The sequence below is a fragment of the Procambarus clarkii genome, chromosome 23 (genome assembly GCF_040958095.1).
Source record: "Procambarus clarkii isolate CNS0578487 chromosome 23, FALCON_Pclarkii_2.0, whole genome shotgun sequence".
Lineage (NCBI taxonomy): Eukaryota > Metazoa > Arthropoda > Malacostraca > Decapoda > Cambaridae > Procambarus > Procambarus clarkii.
Genome location: NC_091172.1, coordinates 43,030,963 through 43,049,069, shown reverse-complemented (window position 1 = coordinate 43,049,069; position 18,107 = coordinate 43,030,963). Strand labels below are relative to the sequence as shown.

The 18,107-nt window shown below is 38.0% G+C and overlaps 1 protein-coding gene and 1 long non-coding RNA gene across 3 annotated transcripts in view; one reads left to right on the top strand and one right to left on the bottom strand.

The window, feature by feature from the left end:
• Window positions 1-18,107, top strand: part of LOC138367920 (methyltransferase-like protein 27) — a 215,976-nt gene that overhangs the window by 20,662 nt on the left and 177,207 nt on the right. The window lies entirely within an intron of this gene.
• The window catches only part of LOC138367921 (uncharacterized), a 30,928-nt gene continuing 24,280 nt past the window's right edge, over window positions 11,460-18,107 (bottom strand). Inside the window, exons 2-3 of the long non-coding RNA XR_011229480.1 lie at window positions 11,930-11,972; window positions 11,460-11,575 (exon numbers count right to left, since the gene is read on the bottom strand). This is a non-coding gene — a long non-coding RNA (uncharacterized lncRNA). The remainder of the gene's footprint in view (window positions 11,576-11,929; window positions 11,973-18,107) is intronic.

Genomic DNA, 18,107 nt, shown 5'->3' with positions numbered 1-18,107 from the left:
AAATAACATGTTATGCATAAAATGAATATAAACTCACTCAGTGGCAATAGTATCGTGAGACAGAGAAGGTGGTACATGGCCAGGCCCCTCAGTGACTCTGTGTCTCTCTTGGAGAGAGGATATATCGCTGACGCGCTCTCACAATATCTCCCAGAACTCATGCTATTATTGCTATTTGTACTGCAATATGACTTACCAAACGAACAAGAGGAAAGCATTGAAAGCTAGATGCATGCGAGCTCTCCATAGAAGGTACGAGCTGGCTCATACTCGCGGTCACGAGTGACCGCGAGTTGAGTAACTTGTCGCGCGCGCTACGCAACTCCAACTTTTACAACTAGATCTGGTTTCACAGCCTTTATTTATTATTCAATTTACATGAAACTTGCACATTATATGTAGAGTTTACGCCTCTATAAACGCATGTCATTATTCTTATCTACGTAGATTTATTGATTTTATAAATAATGATACACTTCATTTTGTTGCATACGTTTATGGGAAACTTTTATAAATCTGTATTATTGCACTAAATACATCTGGGATAATGATGTGACATGCAAATCTTTATTATATAGTAAGGTCATAGCTGAGTGTCGTATAAATGATTTTGGTTCACAATTGTGGGCTGTGAAATCAATTGAACATGGTTGAAAAATTCGTCTTTTTTTTTTTTTTTTTTCTCCGTCTCTATTTAGGCTGAGATGCTGAAACTTGGCCTAGGTGCAGCACCTTTCACATGTATCAGGATAATAAATTATGAATACCCTACAACAATTTCTTATATCCTGGTACTATGCCCCCTTAGATGGAGTACTCCTGTCAGGAGAGTCCAGGACACATGTGGTCGATAAATTAGTTAACACTATCAACCACCATAGGAGGTTGTGGCTGGAAAGCCAAAATTATTTGTACATATATAATTTGTTATACCTATATTCTTTATAAGTGTATGTATTCTATACATCAATATCACAAAAATCACAAAAATACAGCACTGATACATTCATATTATTGCACCATTTCTTGTATTTTATGCCAAAACAAAGAGTAGAATTTTAAACTGGAATTGTACTAAGGTGCACAGAAAGCTAGCCCATACTATTTAGCTACTTATTAGGTAGGATTTATTTCTAGCTAGTGTTGTAGTAGACAGTGCTGGTTCACTATAGTTTACAATTGTGCCGACCCAGAATTAGGGTGGGACTTATTATCTTGCATTCATTAATTGTGTAATTTTATTATTTCTTGTGTACGTCTTTGAGTGCTACTGGTTGTCACAATACCAACCTAAAGGTGATAAAGATGAGCTAGTCCTAGGGTATTTTATTATCTTGCTTTAATTGTGTAATTTTATTATTTCTTGTGTACGTCTTTGAGTGCTACTGCTTGTCACTATACCAACCTAAAGGTGATAAAGATGAGCTAGCCCTAGGGTACTACCATAGTGGCATCTGTGCATCACTTAGCTATTTACTGTTAGGTAGGTATGCTAACCTCCCATTGAGGTAGGATTATATAGCCTAATCCCAGAAATTAAATATTAGGCTACTATACCAATATTCATCTCTGCTACATAAGTCAATATCCTAGTTACATTTGTAATAACTACATTTAATCCAAGAAGTCTTTAACCACTAAGATGGATATGGCTGGAAGAATGAATAGGACCCTTGCAGGTCTGAAAGGTCACTTGACCAGACAGATCAATAAATGCTAAGATCTCTTTCAACAGTCATCCATAGACTATTTAGAACTGGAAAGTTATCTCCTAGTTGCTAAAAACAGGTTTGAACAAATTAAAGTTCACATAATTCAATATTTGTCTGAACTCAGTAGGACACAAATTACAGAAACAGATCAAGATGACATCATGCGAGATTTAGCCCAGTACGAAGATGATGTACAGGTTAAATTGCAGTTCCTTTGAAAGGCTGATTGCTAAAAACAATGTAGTCACAGCTTCTACAAATCTTCAACAACCTAAAGTTAATTTACCACTGATTAGTCTTCCAACATTCTTTGGTAGTGAGAATGAAAGTTGGGATGATTTTTGGAATAAGCTTGTAGATGCAATAGACTCTAAAACCAACATTCCTAAAACTACTAAGTTTACTTATTTACAAGGTCAACTCTGAGATGAAGCCTTGAAGATAATCTCAAACTTAAATTTGTCCTGTGATGGCTATGACCTCACAGTTCAGCTGCATAAAAGCAACTATGATAATGACGAGAGGACTATCACCCTTTTAGTCCAAAAGCTTTTGGATTTACCACCAACAGATAATTATATTCACTCTCTTCAAACCTTTCGGTTAGAACTGGAGTCTTTACTCAAGGCATTAAGCCTCAAAGTTGACGTCAAGACTGCTGAGTGATGACTCGAGTAGTTGTTTACGTAAATTGCCCAGCGAAACTCTAGACAAACTGTGTGCTTTACACAATAAAAACCTCTTTGAATGTGACAGATATCACAGAAGGTTTAAGCTCTGTACTCGAACGACAATGAGCCAATCAGGATGGGAAAGGTAGTTCAACACATTCTGCTAACACTCATCTTAAACCCCAAGGTAAGACAATTGCCACATTAAAACCAAAATTACTTAAACCATCTCCCAAGTAGAAAAATAGTAATGTGGGTACCTATACGGTAAAGCCCTCAATACCTGAAGTGAGTGTACATCCTAAAACTCATACTACAATAAAGAAGTGTTTGTTCTGTCAAGAAGAGCATAACGCATATAAATGTCATAACTACTTACGTCGCAGTGCAAGAATCAAATATCTCAAGGAACTGCACAGATGCTCCAAATGTCAACCCGTTCTCGCAATTTCTTACAGTCAATATTGGCTTACTTAATAAATGCATATGTGACATACTAATTGATTGTGAATATTTTAGTTTACCTTGAAAAGCTTCATAGAAAACACCGACCTCACCTAACCTTCTTAGTATGTTAAGATAAGCATCTTATTGCTTCTTAATTACAATTATTACTTAACCTATCAACGGTATAGGTTAAGTAATAATTGTAAATAAGAAGCAATAAGATGCTTATCTTAACATACTAAGAAAGTTAGGTGAGGTCGGGTGTTTTCTATGAAGCTTTTTAAGGTAAACTAAAATATTCACAATCAATTAGTATGTCATATATGCACTTATTAAATAAGCCAATAGTTGACTGTAAGCAAGTGCGAGAACGGGTTGCAAATGTATGTGATCTCATGAACCCAACAACTGTACTTGTTGTTCTATATGTGTGCAACAAATGCCATTAAGGCCAACATCATTCAACACTGTGTGGGGAAACCTAACAGAGGTCAACAAATCCTCATGTTGATTCCAGTAACTCTCCAACTGTGCAATATTGCAAAGTACATCAAGAAGTATATGTACTTAATAACAAATCTGGAAATGCTACCACTTTACCTACAGCTCAGCTGAGATTATATAATTAGAAATCTAAGAATATCACACGTGGTCTTTTCGACCAAGGTTCTCAACAAACATTCATTACCCAACAACTGGTTGATCAGTTGAAATTAAAAACTTTATGTCAAGTGAAATTAAACATTTCAGGATTTTTTCTAATTACTGCACCCCGCGATTACAAAATTGTGAGTTTTGGTACACCTAGGAGGCTATGCTAGCCCAATACAGGCTATTGTCATGGACAAAATCCCATCTGACCTATATATATCTGGTCTAGGGAAAATACAGCCAAACTTCTTAAACGAAGTGGTATAAAGTTGGCTGATTACAAAATATACTCTGACCGCCTCACCGATGTAGGTATACTTGTAGGGGCAGATAATTATTACGGATTTATTACTGGATGCACCAAGCAACGTGGAATAAATACGTTGCTTTCTTCTGGAGGCAAATTACTCACAGGACCGGTGTTACCGCAGGAAAATCTACACTAGTAAGTGATCAAAAAACAATTCCATAATAGTTGTGTGACTAGGCTTGGAACAGTCACCACTTCAATTCAGAGACTATCGGCTGAGGATATTTCTGATCCCCCCTGTGTATAAATTATGGGATTTAGATACTTTAGGCATTGTCCCTGAACAACCAAGTCCAGATGACACTTGAACTTATCAACAGTATCTTAACTCAGTTATCTATCAAGACAACCAATACTAGGTTAAATTGCAATGGCAGATCACCTACACCTAAATCACCTACAGCTACCAGTAAATTATTTCATGGCATAAAGTCAATTAAAATCACAGATAGCTAGGTTAAATAGACAACCTGAAAACTGCAATTGTATCACAAGTTGATACAGCAACAACTTGCAAACAAATTTATAGAAGTTGTTGAACATGATAACACCAAACTAGGTAATCACTTGCCTCATCATGCCCTCTTGAAGGACTCGGTTACTACACCCATCAGGATTGTATTTAATTGTAGTGCCACGGTGAAGGCAAATAATGTGTCACTCAAAGATTGCTTACAAACTGGCCCAAGTCTAACTCAAAGACTCCATGACGTCCTATTACGGTTTAAATTAGTAACTTACACCTATACGACCGACATCAGTAAGGCTTTCCTAAGAGTAGGTCTACAAAAGGAAGGCCGAGAATTTACCAAATTTCTCTGGATAAAGGATCCTAATAGCGAAATCATCACATATCGATTTGCTTCAGTCCTATTCGGAGCTACTTCTTCCCCATTTTTACTTTAAGCAACCTTGGACACACATTTGAAGAAATCTGATAGTCCATACAAGACGAAAATTAGCAATAACCTATATGTTGACAACTTCCAGGGAACCACCAACGATAAAAACAAATTAATCGAAATTTATCAGGAGGCTAACCGTGAGTTACTAGGAGCCAACATGCCTGTACAATCGTGGATCTTTAATGACCAACAGCTGAATCAAACAATTGAAAATAAATTTCCAAGGTACAAGGTACCGTGTAATCAAAAGGTTCTAGGCATGGAATGAAATACTTCCACTGACGAATTAAACATTAAGTCTGTGGAAACCAACAATTCTCCTTTAACCATGAGAAAATTACTCTCGTATGTCAGTAAAGAATTTGACCCTTTAGGCTTACTTAGTACTATTTTAATTAAGGGTAAACTTCTCATCCAGGAGTGATGGCAAATTAACATGGGGTTGGGATGATCCATTTCCTAATGATCTGCAAGATAAGTGGCAGCAACTAACGACGGATTTAAATAAACTTAGTATTCTGAAATTTCCTCGCAATGCTTTAGGACTAAGCTTACCCACTAATTTGCATGTGTTTTGCGATGCCTCAAGCAAAGCATATGGTGCAGTAGCCTATTTAGTAAACACTAAGCAATCATTTCTACTTACTTCTAAAGCTAGGGGTGGCCCCAATTAAGAAAAGGTCACTATCCCAAATGGAGTTAACAGCTTTGTTAGTAGGTGTAAGACTGGCTCACTACCTGACCAAGACACTCAGTGATATTCACTTTGGTGAGATAGTAGTGTGGTTAGATAACGAGGCAATCTTACAATCGGTTAAGAACAATATTAACAAAACTCCCTATGTCAGTAATAGAGTTAGGGAAATACGAGAACTGTTAGCTGACTATAAATCGAGATATATCCCCACCAAGGACAATCCAGCTGAATACCTATCAAGAGGATTTACTCGAGACAATTAATTAAAGCCGGAATGTGGTTTACAGGATCCCAATGGTTGGTTAGTGGTCAGTGTCCCAAACAGAAGCCACAAGTCATAGTGACCAATATCACTGTCCCCACTGTGGATCCAGAACCCCCTCGATCTTTAGCTATTGATCCTCACCATTATTCTAGTCTAGACAAATTACTAGGGGTTACTCAAGTTGTGTTTGATTTCCTTAACAAGATAGGAATTAAATATCAACTCCAAAGTCCCCTAAAATTCTAGATCAAACAAGCCCAAATGGAGACTTATGGGAGAGAATACAAACGTCTTCCAGATAAATTAACTTACTCTCTAGGTATTTGGTTTGATTCTGATAACTACAACATCTTAAGATGTGTAGGACGTCTGTTACACGCAGAAGTCGATTTGGAGGTAAAGAACCCTATGATTCTTCCTCATCACTACATCATAACTAAACTTATAGTACTACATTGCCACGAGCATGGCACCTTACATGATGGAGTGTTAGACACTCTCACTGACTTACGACAGACGTTTTGGCTTCCCCAAGGTCGTTAAACTGTCAAATCCATTATTAAATCTTGTGTTATCTGCAGAAGGTATGATGCTCGGGTGTGTCCTTACCCAAGGACCTCCACCACTTCCTAAAGAACCAGCTGTTCACCTTCGTCCCTTTGAAACCACTCGTGTAGATTATACAGGAGCTCTCATTTTTAACAGGCACGCCAGATAAATTTTCGGTGAAAGCCTATATATGCCTCCTCACGTGTGTAACCACACGAGGCGTACATCTAGAAATAATTTCTGACATGAGTGCAGAAGCATTCCTACAAGCCTTTCGTAGGTTTTCAGCATGTCGATACTGTCCCAAACTAATGATCTCTGATAATGGATCTTACTTTGGGGCAGGAGAAGCTTGCTTAAGAGAAATTTGGAACCACCCAGAGGTACGTTCAGTATTCAAACAGTAACAGTGCCACTGGAAATTTATAGCTCCTAGAACACCATGGCAGGAAGGATTTTATGAACGCATGGTAGGCACTGTGAATAAATGCTTAAGGAAATCTCTACATTCGACAGAAGATTAGCCTTCCCAAGCTTCAAACCCTTGTCACGGAAATAGAGGCACCAGTCAACAACCGACAATTAACCTATCTTTCAGATGACTTCTCACAGAGAGAACCTCTGAGTCTCTCTCATCTGGTACATGACAGCCTTCTTAATCCTTTATTATCTCTAGAGTATGAGGATTCGGAAGACCCCTCATGTGTTGGAAGGTATGACTTGGTGGAGAGTTACAAACATCTTTCTAAAGTGATAGGCCGGTGGAATGAAGTGTGGACTTGTGAATACCCCACTGCTCTGAGAGAGTACCATTATGGAGCTGCAAGCCCATACTATAAAGTAAAACTAAACCTGGCGATCTTGTATTAGTAGATAATTACAGACCAAGGTTAGATTGGCCTATAGGCAAGATTGTTGCTGTCCAACCTGATCACCAAGATATATTACCAATAGTTAGGGCTCAGTGTCGAGGCACGACCACCTAAAAAACTCTAGAAAAGCTAGTTCCTCTAGAATTAGCTGAACATGAATGTAATTCAGAAGTAGAGTCACCCCAAGTTTCAGAATACAGTGATCATGTCAACACAGGCACACATCCATCTAGAGTGGCAGCTCAACAGTGTAAACTGAAACTTAAACAGTGTTTTCATTCTGCCTAGTTACAGATGACCATCTTCTGACGTTGAGAAGATTTCTGAGATCTGCAAGCATGATTCAACGACAGTGTAACTGAACTAGTACAAGTCATTGTGACACCAGTTATTGAAGTTTGCTGTAGATTTGGAGATTTCTTGACCTTAGAAAATCCAGTGTTTAATATTTAAATTTTGATTTATGTTCCCACAAAGACTTGTGTCACATCTGTTTCGCAGATACGGGACATCCGTTATGTACTTACTAAAGTACTAATATGCTAAATTAATGAATATAACTTCTGGGAAAAGTAACAGGTACGTCAGTACTAAGACATGAACTGCGACCAGTGTTTTCTCCCCTCGGAGTTATGTTGGAAATTTCCAACACTTAATTACTACCCTTTAGCTCTTTAAGAAACAATTCTTGCACTAACCATTATATTTTACTAAAACTAATTATCAGTAGTGTAATGATATTAATTCATATCATACTGCATAGTAATCATGCCAAAAGTTTCCCAGTATCCATGGAGTGTTGCGTCAGCCAGCACGACTGAGGAAAAAACATCTACATTTAAGAGAATTGTGTTAAATTCTCCTTTATTCCAGCAATCTTTAACAAGAATTATTAGCTGATAATATATTCACCATTGATCAAGCAATATAGCGTTATCTGCTGGGATCACTTTTATACAGTTACGAGCTGTTATCACAGGGCATTTATGGAGGAATAAATTCCCCTATAGCTTTTTCGTCTATGTGAACTTAGTTTCATTTTGATTGTTACATAGCAAGAGTTTAATTAATATTAGCTCTCCTATAATTAACCTTGTCTTTATTATCTCGCATAGATAGGCAAATTATAGGAGTTATTTCCTCCGTTCCAGCACTCCGTGCTGCCGTGCATGCGCGGGCGAGAGAGAGAAAGATCAGAGAAAGGAGCAGGCATTTTTCTCAGATAGACAGTGTCTGGAAGCTCGCTAGATTTACTGTATAGTTATTGCATCATCCTTGCTACTGTAGATGTTAGAGTGTCGGAGCAACTTCATCATTTCTCAGACACCAGTATCGGCAAACCATAAGTCCATATTGCTTTTGTTGTTTGTGATCACATCCTAATATTAGGCAGGACGTTTATCGTCATACTGTATGCCCACTAAAAGTAACTAGTAAGTTTTATTTCAGGGTGCTCTCACATTTAATTTAGAAATATGTGTGGTATCATATCATTTTAGATAGTATTTACATACTGCCCATATTTCAGCTTGTGTATTAACGGCAAGAAGGGAGATAAGCCTTTACCTAGATTACGTGTTCACAGAATATCCTGAAGCAACCAGTTTCCATGATGTTTACTGCCAAACATATGCTACTATTTCTTCATACAGCTAAGCTGTTATTTCATTCTTGTAGTTTAGTAGAACATTATTATTCATTTATCTGAAAATATTTAAAATAAGTTCTAATAGTCCATATATATTCTTTACCATGTGATATATATTAATGTCGTATTAATTGCAGAAGTAGTGCATTAACTTCTCATTTAAATTACCCCCCCCCCTAAAATTTGTGGTATGAATCTGCTCAATATTTAATTTTAATCTACAGTCCATTTATTGCTTTTATAATTTTACTTGTGATTATCCAAGAGATCCATAGGTACTGGTTCTCTAATTTATTTCTAATTTATTTCATTAATTTATTTATCTTTAAAAGAGTGGTCCTTCGATATTATTGAATTTTATTATTATTAATCTGAGCAAGATTTTCCCCACAAGATGTACGTGAGGGTGGTAAGATGAACTTGAGGATGGTAGGTTGTATTTGATGATGGTAGGATGTACTTGAGGATGGTAGGATGTACTTGAGTATGGTAGGATGAACTTTAGTATGGGAGGATGAACTTGAGGATGGTAGGATGTACTTGAGTATGGTAGGATGTACTTGAGGATGATAGGATATAATTGAGAACAGTAGGATTATTTCCAGATGGAAGGATGTATTTGAGGATGGTAGAAAGTATTCAAGGAGGGAAGGATGTACTTGAGGATGGTAAGATGTACTTCAGTATAGTAGGATGAACTTCAGTATGGTAGGATGAACTTGAGAATGGTAGGATGTACCTGAGTATGGTAGGATGTACTTGAGGATTGTAGGATATAATTGAGGATGGTAGGATTTACTTGCAGATGGTAGGATGTATTTGAGGATGGTAGAAAGTATTCAAGGAGAGAAGCATGTACTTGAGGATGGTAAGATGTACTTGAGGATGGTAGGATGTACTTGAGGAGTAAAGGGTGGACTTGAGGATGGTAGGATGTACTTGAGTATTGTAGGATGTACTTGAAGATGGAAGAATGTACTTTAGGATTAGAGGATGTTCTTGAGGATGGTAAGATGTACTTGAAGATTGTAGGATGTATTTGAAGATGTTAAGATGTACTTGAAGATTGTAGGATGTACTTGAGGATGGTAGGATGTATTTGAGTATGGTAGGATGTAGTTGAAGATGAAAGGATGTACTTGAAGGTTGTGGGATGTACTTGAGTATTGTAGGATCTACTTTTGGATGGTAAGATGTACTTGAGGATGGTAGTGTGTACTTGAGGATGATAAGGTGTGCTTGAGTATTTTGGAATGTTCTTGAGAATGGTAGGATGTACTTGAGAATGGTAGGATGTACTTGACGATGGTAGGATGTTCTTGAGAATTGTAGGATTAACTTCAGGATGGTAAGATGTACTTGAATATGGTAGAGTGAGCCTGAGAATGGTAGTATGTCCTTAAGTGTGGTAGAAGGACCACCACCACTACCACTACCACCACCAGCACCTCTACTACCACTACAACTACCACCACAACCACCACTTCCACTAGCACAACCACTACTACCACCATATCTACTACTATTACCACCACCACCTCCACTACCACCACCACCTCCAATAGCACAACCACGTCTACCACCACCAATATCTCCACAACCACCACCACCACCACCACTTCCACTAGCACAACCATTACCACCACCTCCACTAGCACAACCACTACCACCACCTCCCGAACCACCCCCCACCACCACCTCAACCACTACTACCACCACAACCACTGCCACCTCCACCACCACAACCATCACCTCCACTACCACATCCTCCTCTACAACAACCACCACCTCCACTACCACCACACTTCCAACACCTCCTCCATGGATTCTGCATTAAGTGAAAATAATTAATACATAATGTTGATCCCTTCTTAATTATTTTCCTGTTTTATTTTTTCTAAATGTAGAAAAATATTGTTTATATATTTCTACACTTTTATATATACCATTATTCCCGAAAACCACTTTTTTGCAATATTTATGGTTGCCACAAAGTCTCAAATTTTGTTTAGCCAACGTTGTGCAATAAGTTGTGGCAACCTATTTACGACCCCACAAAATAAGGTAACTAATACGTGAAAACAAACGTTTCCATTGCTTTCAAAAACTTTCCTGGTACGTTGTGGCACCCTAAATTGTTTGCTTGGCTCCCCCCTCTGCGACCTGCATGAGGTCCTCCCTTTTTACTGCCCTCTCGAGGTCCTTCCACACCTACTGCCATCCCTCAGGTCCTCCCTCCCTTGCTAACCTCCCGAGGTCCTCCCACACCTGCTGCCCTCTCGAGATCCTCCCTCCCTGACTGCCCTCATTACGTCCTCTCTCCCCTGTCATGCCTCGCGTCATTCTGACCAATCACAGCTCGCCGTAATGACACCTGCCTCCATTGACTTACACACATGGCGTAACGTCAGATTCCTGTTGACTCCAATCCTTTTATTCAAAGAAGGACACTTTCCATTCTTTAGAAAACGTTACATCAACACTAAATGGAACATAACTCTCGGCACTTGCATAACAATAATATATAAGACTAAAATTTCTATGATTAAAACGTGAAAAAATTGCATTTATTTTAATGACAGACATAAGTGAAGAAAATTATTATAAATTAATGACAGTATTATTGAACACATGTTATATATAAGTTATGGATCTAGGTAATTTAATGCCATAATCTGGATTTTCATACTTATTTATACTTATTAAAGACAAAGATGTGGACTGGTTCTCACCTTCAGGAATGGTTGTCGGGTCCTGGCTTATAAACTCCTGATATATAAGGCTGTACACTCCTGTTTCTTTAAGAATGTTCAACATTCCTTCTGAGGGGTCCAGGGCATCTATGTTCCTAGAATGTTACTTTCTATTAATGTTTCATGGAACATATATTTCACCATTTCACGAAATCTCAGTCCCCAACGACACCAGAAATATTGGGGAACACTGGCCAGGCACTTTGGATTCATATTATGTAACAAGTTACCATATAATGTCAGACAGACAAACACACTCGATAGTTTGAAGCTTTTGTTAGTCAAATATATGAACTGGAGTTGTTGGAAATAAACACGACCTGCCTAGCATGGTCCTTCATTCTTATCGAGCCCAGGACATTATCGTTGTTAACCAACTATGCTAACTACTCCGCTAAACATGTAGTAATCAGAAGGGATTCTCTGGTACAAATTCCCATTATACTCACGTGAATTCTTTCTTGTGCAGTTCGAGGCCAACAGCGCCGGTACCTGTGGAATATATTCCATTCTTCAGTAAATTAATCAATACTGAAATAATAAGTCATTGAAGTATGAGACAAGAATATTATTATGATGTAAGAGACCAGAATAATATAACAAGGCTTGTTATTTTACTGTTTTACTATTATTACCAATTACATAAGTAGTGTTTATTTCATTATGCACGTCTAATATTTTATAACAACACTAATTTTCACCGAGACTTTCCTTATTTGTATTCAAATGAAATCTTCAAAACAGTCTTCAATATTAAGCTGCTTTATTAACTAATAAAAGTGCAAATAGCATCTGATTCCTTGCTGTCTATACATAGTAGTATTAGTAGTCACTTACATGATTTGAAATCAAAGGGAAAAACGATTGTTTTCAAATGTGTGAAACGCTTACAAAAGCTGCATATTTGACATTTATTATTAAAAACGGGTAAATTCCTATTTCGTTTCTTATATTTCTTTTCTAAACCAAATATAGTGCACGTCTAAATAATCATCATATAATATATTTCTTATCTCAATTTATTTTATACCTACCCTGAAATATGTTACTTCAGGATTGGTATAAACCAACTACTGTGTATTATATCATGAGAAGCTATTCAATATACTTGTTACATTGGGGGCACACGAAATTTGAAAGAAGAATTTTTATATTCTTAAAAATCATAATCTTGACAACTATTGGTTTTATAATAGCTTAGAAATATGTAGTGAAGAAAAAGAAATATTATCACTGAAAATTTAATTGGCCTAGGCTACTATCTAGGAGGCCTAGGAATACATTGAAATATCAAGTGTTGCAAAGTAGATACTGAATACATCAGTAATAAGAGAATTTAATAGTGTAGTTAGATTGGTTGGATGTTGCAATGAATACGGAAAATATTATTGTTACATCAAAGAGATAATAACAAATACATAACAGAAAAATAATATATTTGAAATGAAAAAAGTAGTCATGCATATTAATTATAAAAGACAGATTCATAGTGAAAAAACTGGATTATATGTAAATGATTCGGTTGTATATTGGCGTGTGGATCATTAAGCTTTATGCACACTTGATAATCATGTTTACCTAGCATACTGAAGTGATTTGATGAAATATCGGTGCCCAGTAAATGTCAGGAGTGTTGTCAGATGTTGGGTGCAAGTTGGTCTCACAACTTCCCAACACTTTTAGACAAATGCTGACTAAGTGATTACAGCACTGGAGACCCTGGCTAGGTTTTGGAGGTTTTGGAGACCCTGGCTAACGGGGTTCGAATCCTTCGGGGATCAAGAGTTTTCGGTTATACATACATACATACATACATACATACATACATACATACATACATACATACATACATACATACATACATACATACATACATACATACATTCATACATACATAATAAAGCAAGTGAACTTGCAGAAAAGGCACAGGAAGAAAACCCAGATGTAAAAGGACTCACGGAAACAAGTTGGAAATCATAACAAACTCTGTGTTTCCAAAGGACTACTATATAGTACAGAAAGAGAGGGAAGAGAGAGGAGGTGGAGGAGTGACCCTGCTGATAAGGAAGGACTGGAGTTTTAATAAGATAGAAATACTGGGCTGTGATGGATTCAGAGACTACATAACAGGAACTATGGCAATGGGTGGACCTAAGATAATAGTAGCAGTCATTTACAACCCTTCACTAAATGACAGAAGACTCAGATAGGAGTTCGATAGGAACAACATGGCAACCAATAATATAAAAGAGAGAGCAGCTTTAGTTGCCTGCAGGAATGGCTCCAGACTATTAATCGTGAACGATTTCAACCATGGAAAGATAAACTGGGAGAATGGGGACCCACTTGGAGGTGCAAATACATAGAGAGCTAAACTCTTTAAGGTGGCAACAAGAAACTTTCAGAGCCAACCTGTCAGGGGACCCACAAGAATGAGAGGCAAAGATGAGCCAGATGGACTCTACCTGATATTCACCTTGAATGAGTCAGACATAAGGGAAGTCAAATTTGAAGCCCCCACGGGAATGAGTGACCACATTGTATTGACATTTGAGTATCTGGTAGAAGTAGGGATAACCTATTTAATGATAGAATTGGAAGGGAAAAGATTTAATTACCGAAAGGGAAAATAAAATGATGATGGAACTTACTAATAGGAATAAAATGAGAAACAGAACTCAGAGAAAAGACTATACTAGATATGATGGACTATGTCACCCAGAACTGCTAGGATGCTGCAGACATGTTTATCCCAGCCCAAAAGGAGAAAAACGAAAAACAACAAAAGAACCAATGGTTCAATCAGGAATGTAAGGTAGTGAAGCAATTGAGTACAAGAACATGGAGAAACTACAGGAATAACAGAACACCAGAGAGCAGGGAGAGATACCAGAGGGCAAGAAATGAGTACATCAGAGTGAGGAGAGAAGCAGAGACACAGTATGAAAATGACATCGCAAGTAAAGGTAAGCCCCAAACCAAAACTGCTCCACAGCAACATCAGGAGGAAAACAGCAGTGAAGGAACAAGTGGTGAAAAGATGAGAACAGATTTACAGAGAATGACAAGGAGGTGTGTGAAGAACTGCAAAATATTCCAGGTCTTCACAATAGAACAAGGCAAAGCCCCCACCAGTGATGAAGTCAAAAAGAATCTGTTGGAGCTGGATGTGACAAAGGCTGATGGGCCTGACAGAATCTCACTATGGATACTAAAAGAAGGGGCAGAAACATTAAGTGTGCACTCTCTGTGGTGAATAACTTAGTGTAGGCATCCGTCAATCCCGTGGGGTTATGGAGTTGTGCCCTGTGTGTCTAGTTGGATGCAACGTCTGCTGTGACTGTGAAGTCCAACCCGAGAATGGCAGTTCCGACAGCAGAAAGTGCAGATAAACACCCAAGCGGATGCGTCTATAACAGGTCACTGTAAACAGGAGACCTACCAGAAAGCTGGAAGACAGCTAATGTAGTCCCAATATACAAAAAGCGTGACAAGCAAGAGGCACAGAACTACTGGCCAGTTTCCTTAACTTGTATACCATGCAAAGTGATGGAGAAGATCGTGAGGAAAAGGCTCGTAGTGCATCTGGAGGGAAATAGCTTTGTAACACCACCAGTATGGGTTCAGAGATGGTAAATCGTGCCTCACAGGTTTAATAGAATTCTATTACCAAGCAACAAAAATTAGGCCAGAAAGAGAAGCGTGGCAGACTGCATTTTCTTGGACAGTCAGAAAGCCTTTGACACAGTACCCCATAAAAGGTTGCTACAAAAGTTGGAGCAACAGGCAGGAGTAAACGGTAAGGTACTCCAGTGGATAAGGGAGTGTCTAAGCAACAGGAAACAGCGAGTAACTGTGATGGGGGGAAGATATCAGAGTGGCGAGATATCACCAACAGAGTCCCACAGGGCTCTGTACTTGGACTCATGCTGTTTCTAACATATGTAAACGATCTTTTAGAGGGTATAGACTCATTCCTCTCAATGTTTGCTGATGATGCAAAAATTATGAGAAGGAGCAAGACAGATGAAGATAGACAGAAACTACAGGACGACCTGGACAAATTAGAGGAATGATCTAGAAAATGGCTACTAAAGCTCAACTCAGGAAAATGTAAAGTAATGAAATTAGGCGAAGGGAGCAGAAGGCTGAACACAAGGTACCATCTGGGAGGTGAAATCCTGCAAGAGTCAAATAGAGACAAAGATCTGGGGGTCGATATCACACCGAACCTGTCCCCAGAGGCCCACATCGAAAGGATATTATCAGCGGCAATTATAAAAACTGCCTTTAGAATCTTGTGTAAGGAATCGTTCATGACCTTGTATATATCCTGGAATCTGCAGCTTCAGCCTGGAGTCCATACCTAGTTAAACATAATTTAAAATTTGAGAAGATCCAGAGGTATATCATCAGACTCGTCCAGGAACTGAGAGGTATGTGCTACGAGGAAAAGCTAAGGAATCTGAACCTTACGTCCCTGGAAAACAGAACAGTAATGGGAAACATGATAACCACCTACAAAATTCTCTGTGGAATTGACAGGGTTTGCTAAGACAGACTCTTTAGCACGGGTGGAACACGAACAAGGGGGACACATGTAGGCGATTCTGGGGGCTATATACACCCCGGCCCCTTTCCTCGAAATTCTGGTAAATTAGGATAATGTGAAAACATATTCCTACCTTAATTTCTATATATTAATTTAGGGATTAATTTGGCGTAAATTAGGAAAATGTAAAAATATATTCCTACCTCAATTTCCATAATTTATCAGAATTTCGAGGAAAGTTGAGTACATAACCAAAAAACAGAAACCTAAATTGCCAGGAATATTCAGCAAAGATCCGTGCAGGTTAGTCACTGGGTAGATGGGTTCATATCCAAAACGAGTACTCATTAAAGAAAAAAGTTACAATATTTAAAAAAGATCCAAACAGGTTAGGCACAGGTCATTTAGGTTTATGCCCAAAAATTTATTTGCTTTTGGCTATCCTATGATATGGTAAATTCGGGCAAATTTGGTGGAAATTAGATTATATTGGGATAAATTTGGATAAATTGAGGCAAATTTGGTGGAAATTTTCTTAAATTGGGATAAATTTGGTTAAATTTAGCCTTAGCTTCAACCTGTCCTCTTAAAAAGAACGTCGCTTTTGGCCGTTTGCCCGTATGGCCGAATTTGGACGTAATTTGAAAATGAAAATAAATTTCGGATTTTTTTTTCAACAACAGTAAGTTAAGGGTCCTCTGATAGGTTAGGTGGGCAGGAAATTCTTATAAAGTTTCAAAACGTTATGAAAAACGTTAATTTAAAGAGTCAACTTATAACCTCTGCGCGTATGCCGGACGACTCAAATAGAAAACGGAACAGAACGTCACTTTTGTGAGTCGATTTCATTTCAAATTACGTCCAAATTTAGCCATATCGCGCATACGAGCCAAAAGTGACGTTATTTTTAAGAGGACGGGTTGAGCTGTGTTTGGATAGGTTCTTAGGGTCCATTGATGGTGTTATCTCTGAATTCTGCGATTATTTTCACATAACTTTATATAATGACGCAAATTATGCGAATAGTTATACTGACAGAGTTTACATTTGATCAAAATCAGCAGGTGATACAAACTCCCAGGGGTACTCGCACATAGACACATTAGCAGCAGTTTCTAAATTAAACAACTGGCATAGTTGAAGAGCTAGTATAACAATTGATGAATTTTTTATCAGGCCCACTGCCCCTCTATCCAGTGGGCTGCGGCTGGATGCGTTACAATTGCTTAGTTACTGCCCAACTGTTGGTCAGGGCGAGATACAGCCTAATTTAGAGAAAATATATGTCCAATAGCTTAGACGTTGGGAACTAAACGCAGACCCGCGTGAAGGTTGCTCTGCATCCGGTGTGATAAATGGAGAAATAGATGAATGAGAGGAAAACAAAAAATATGGGATGAGGAGAGAGAGACGATTAAACATGGAGATAGGATGGGGAAGAGAGAGAGATATGAAGAATATATGGGATGGGATTGGAAAAAAGAAAGAGAGATATATGAAGACATATTTGGGATGGGGAAGAGATAGAGAGATGAAACGTGGGATGGGGAACACAAAGAGAGAGTAACTTTCCAGATTACTTAAGGTAAATTTTTTAAAATATGTTTAACTAGAGGGCAGCTAAATTTTTTATCCATGTTATTTCATTAATATTTCAGTAGTACTGATAGTGTTTTATTCAACCAGCTGATTCTGTTTTATTAAAATATACATTTTATAAAATATGGTAAGGATTTATGTAATGCAGGCGATGAGTCACAATAATGTGGCTAAAGTATGTTGAGCAGACCACACACTAGAAGGTGAAGGGACGACGACGCTTTGGGCCGTCCTGGGCCATTCTCAAGTCGACGACCGAAACGTCGTCGTCCCTTCACCTTCTAGTGTGTGGTCTGGTCAACATTTATATAATATTTATTGTAAAATAATTATAATACACGATGGTACTTCATTACAACAGAGGCGTTTTATTAGTAAATATAATGTCAATGTAAATAGGTTTATATTTTTGCTTATTATTTGAAAAAAATATAGTTTTTGCAAAATCACGTCTATTCGTGGGCGCGTGCAGCTTC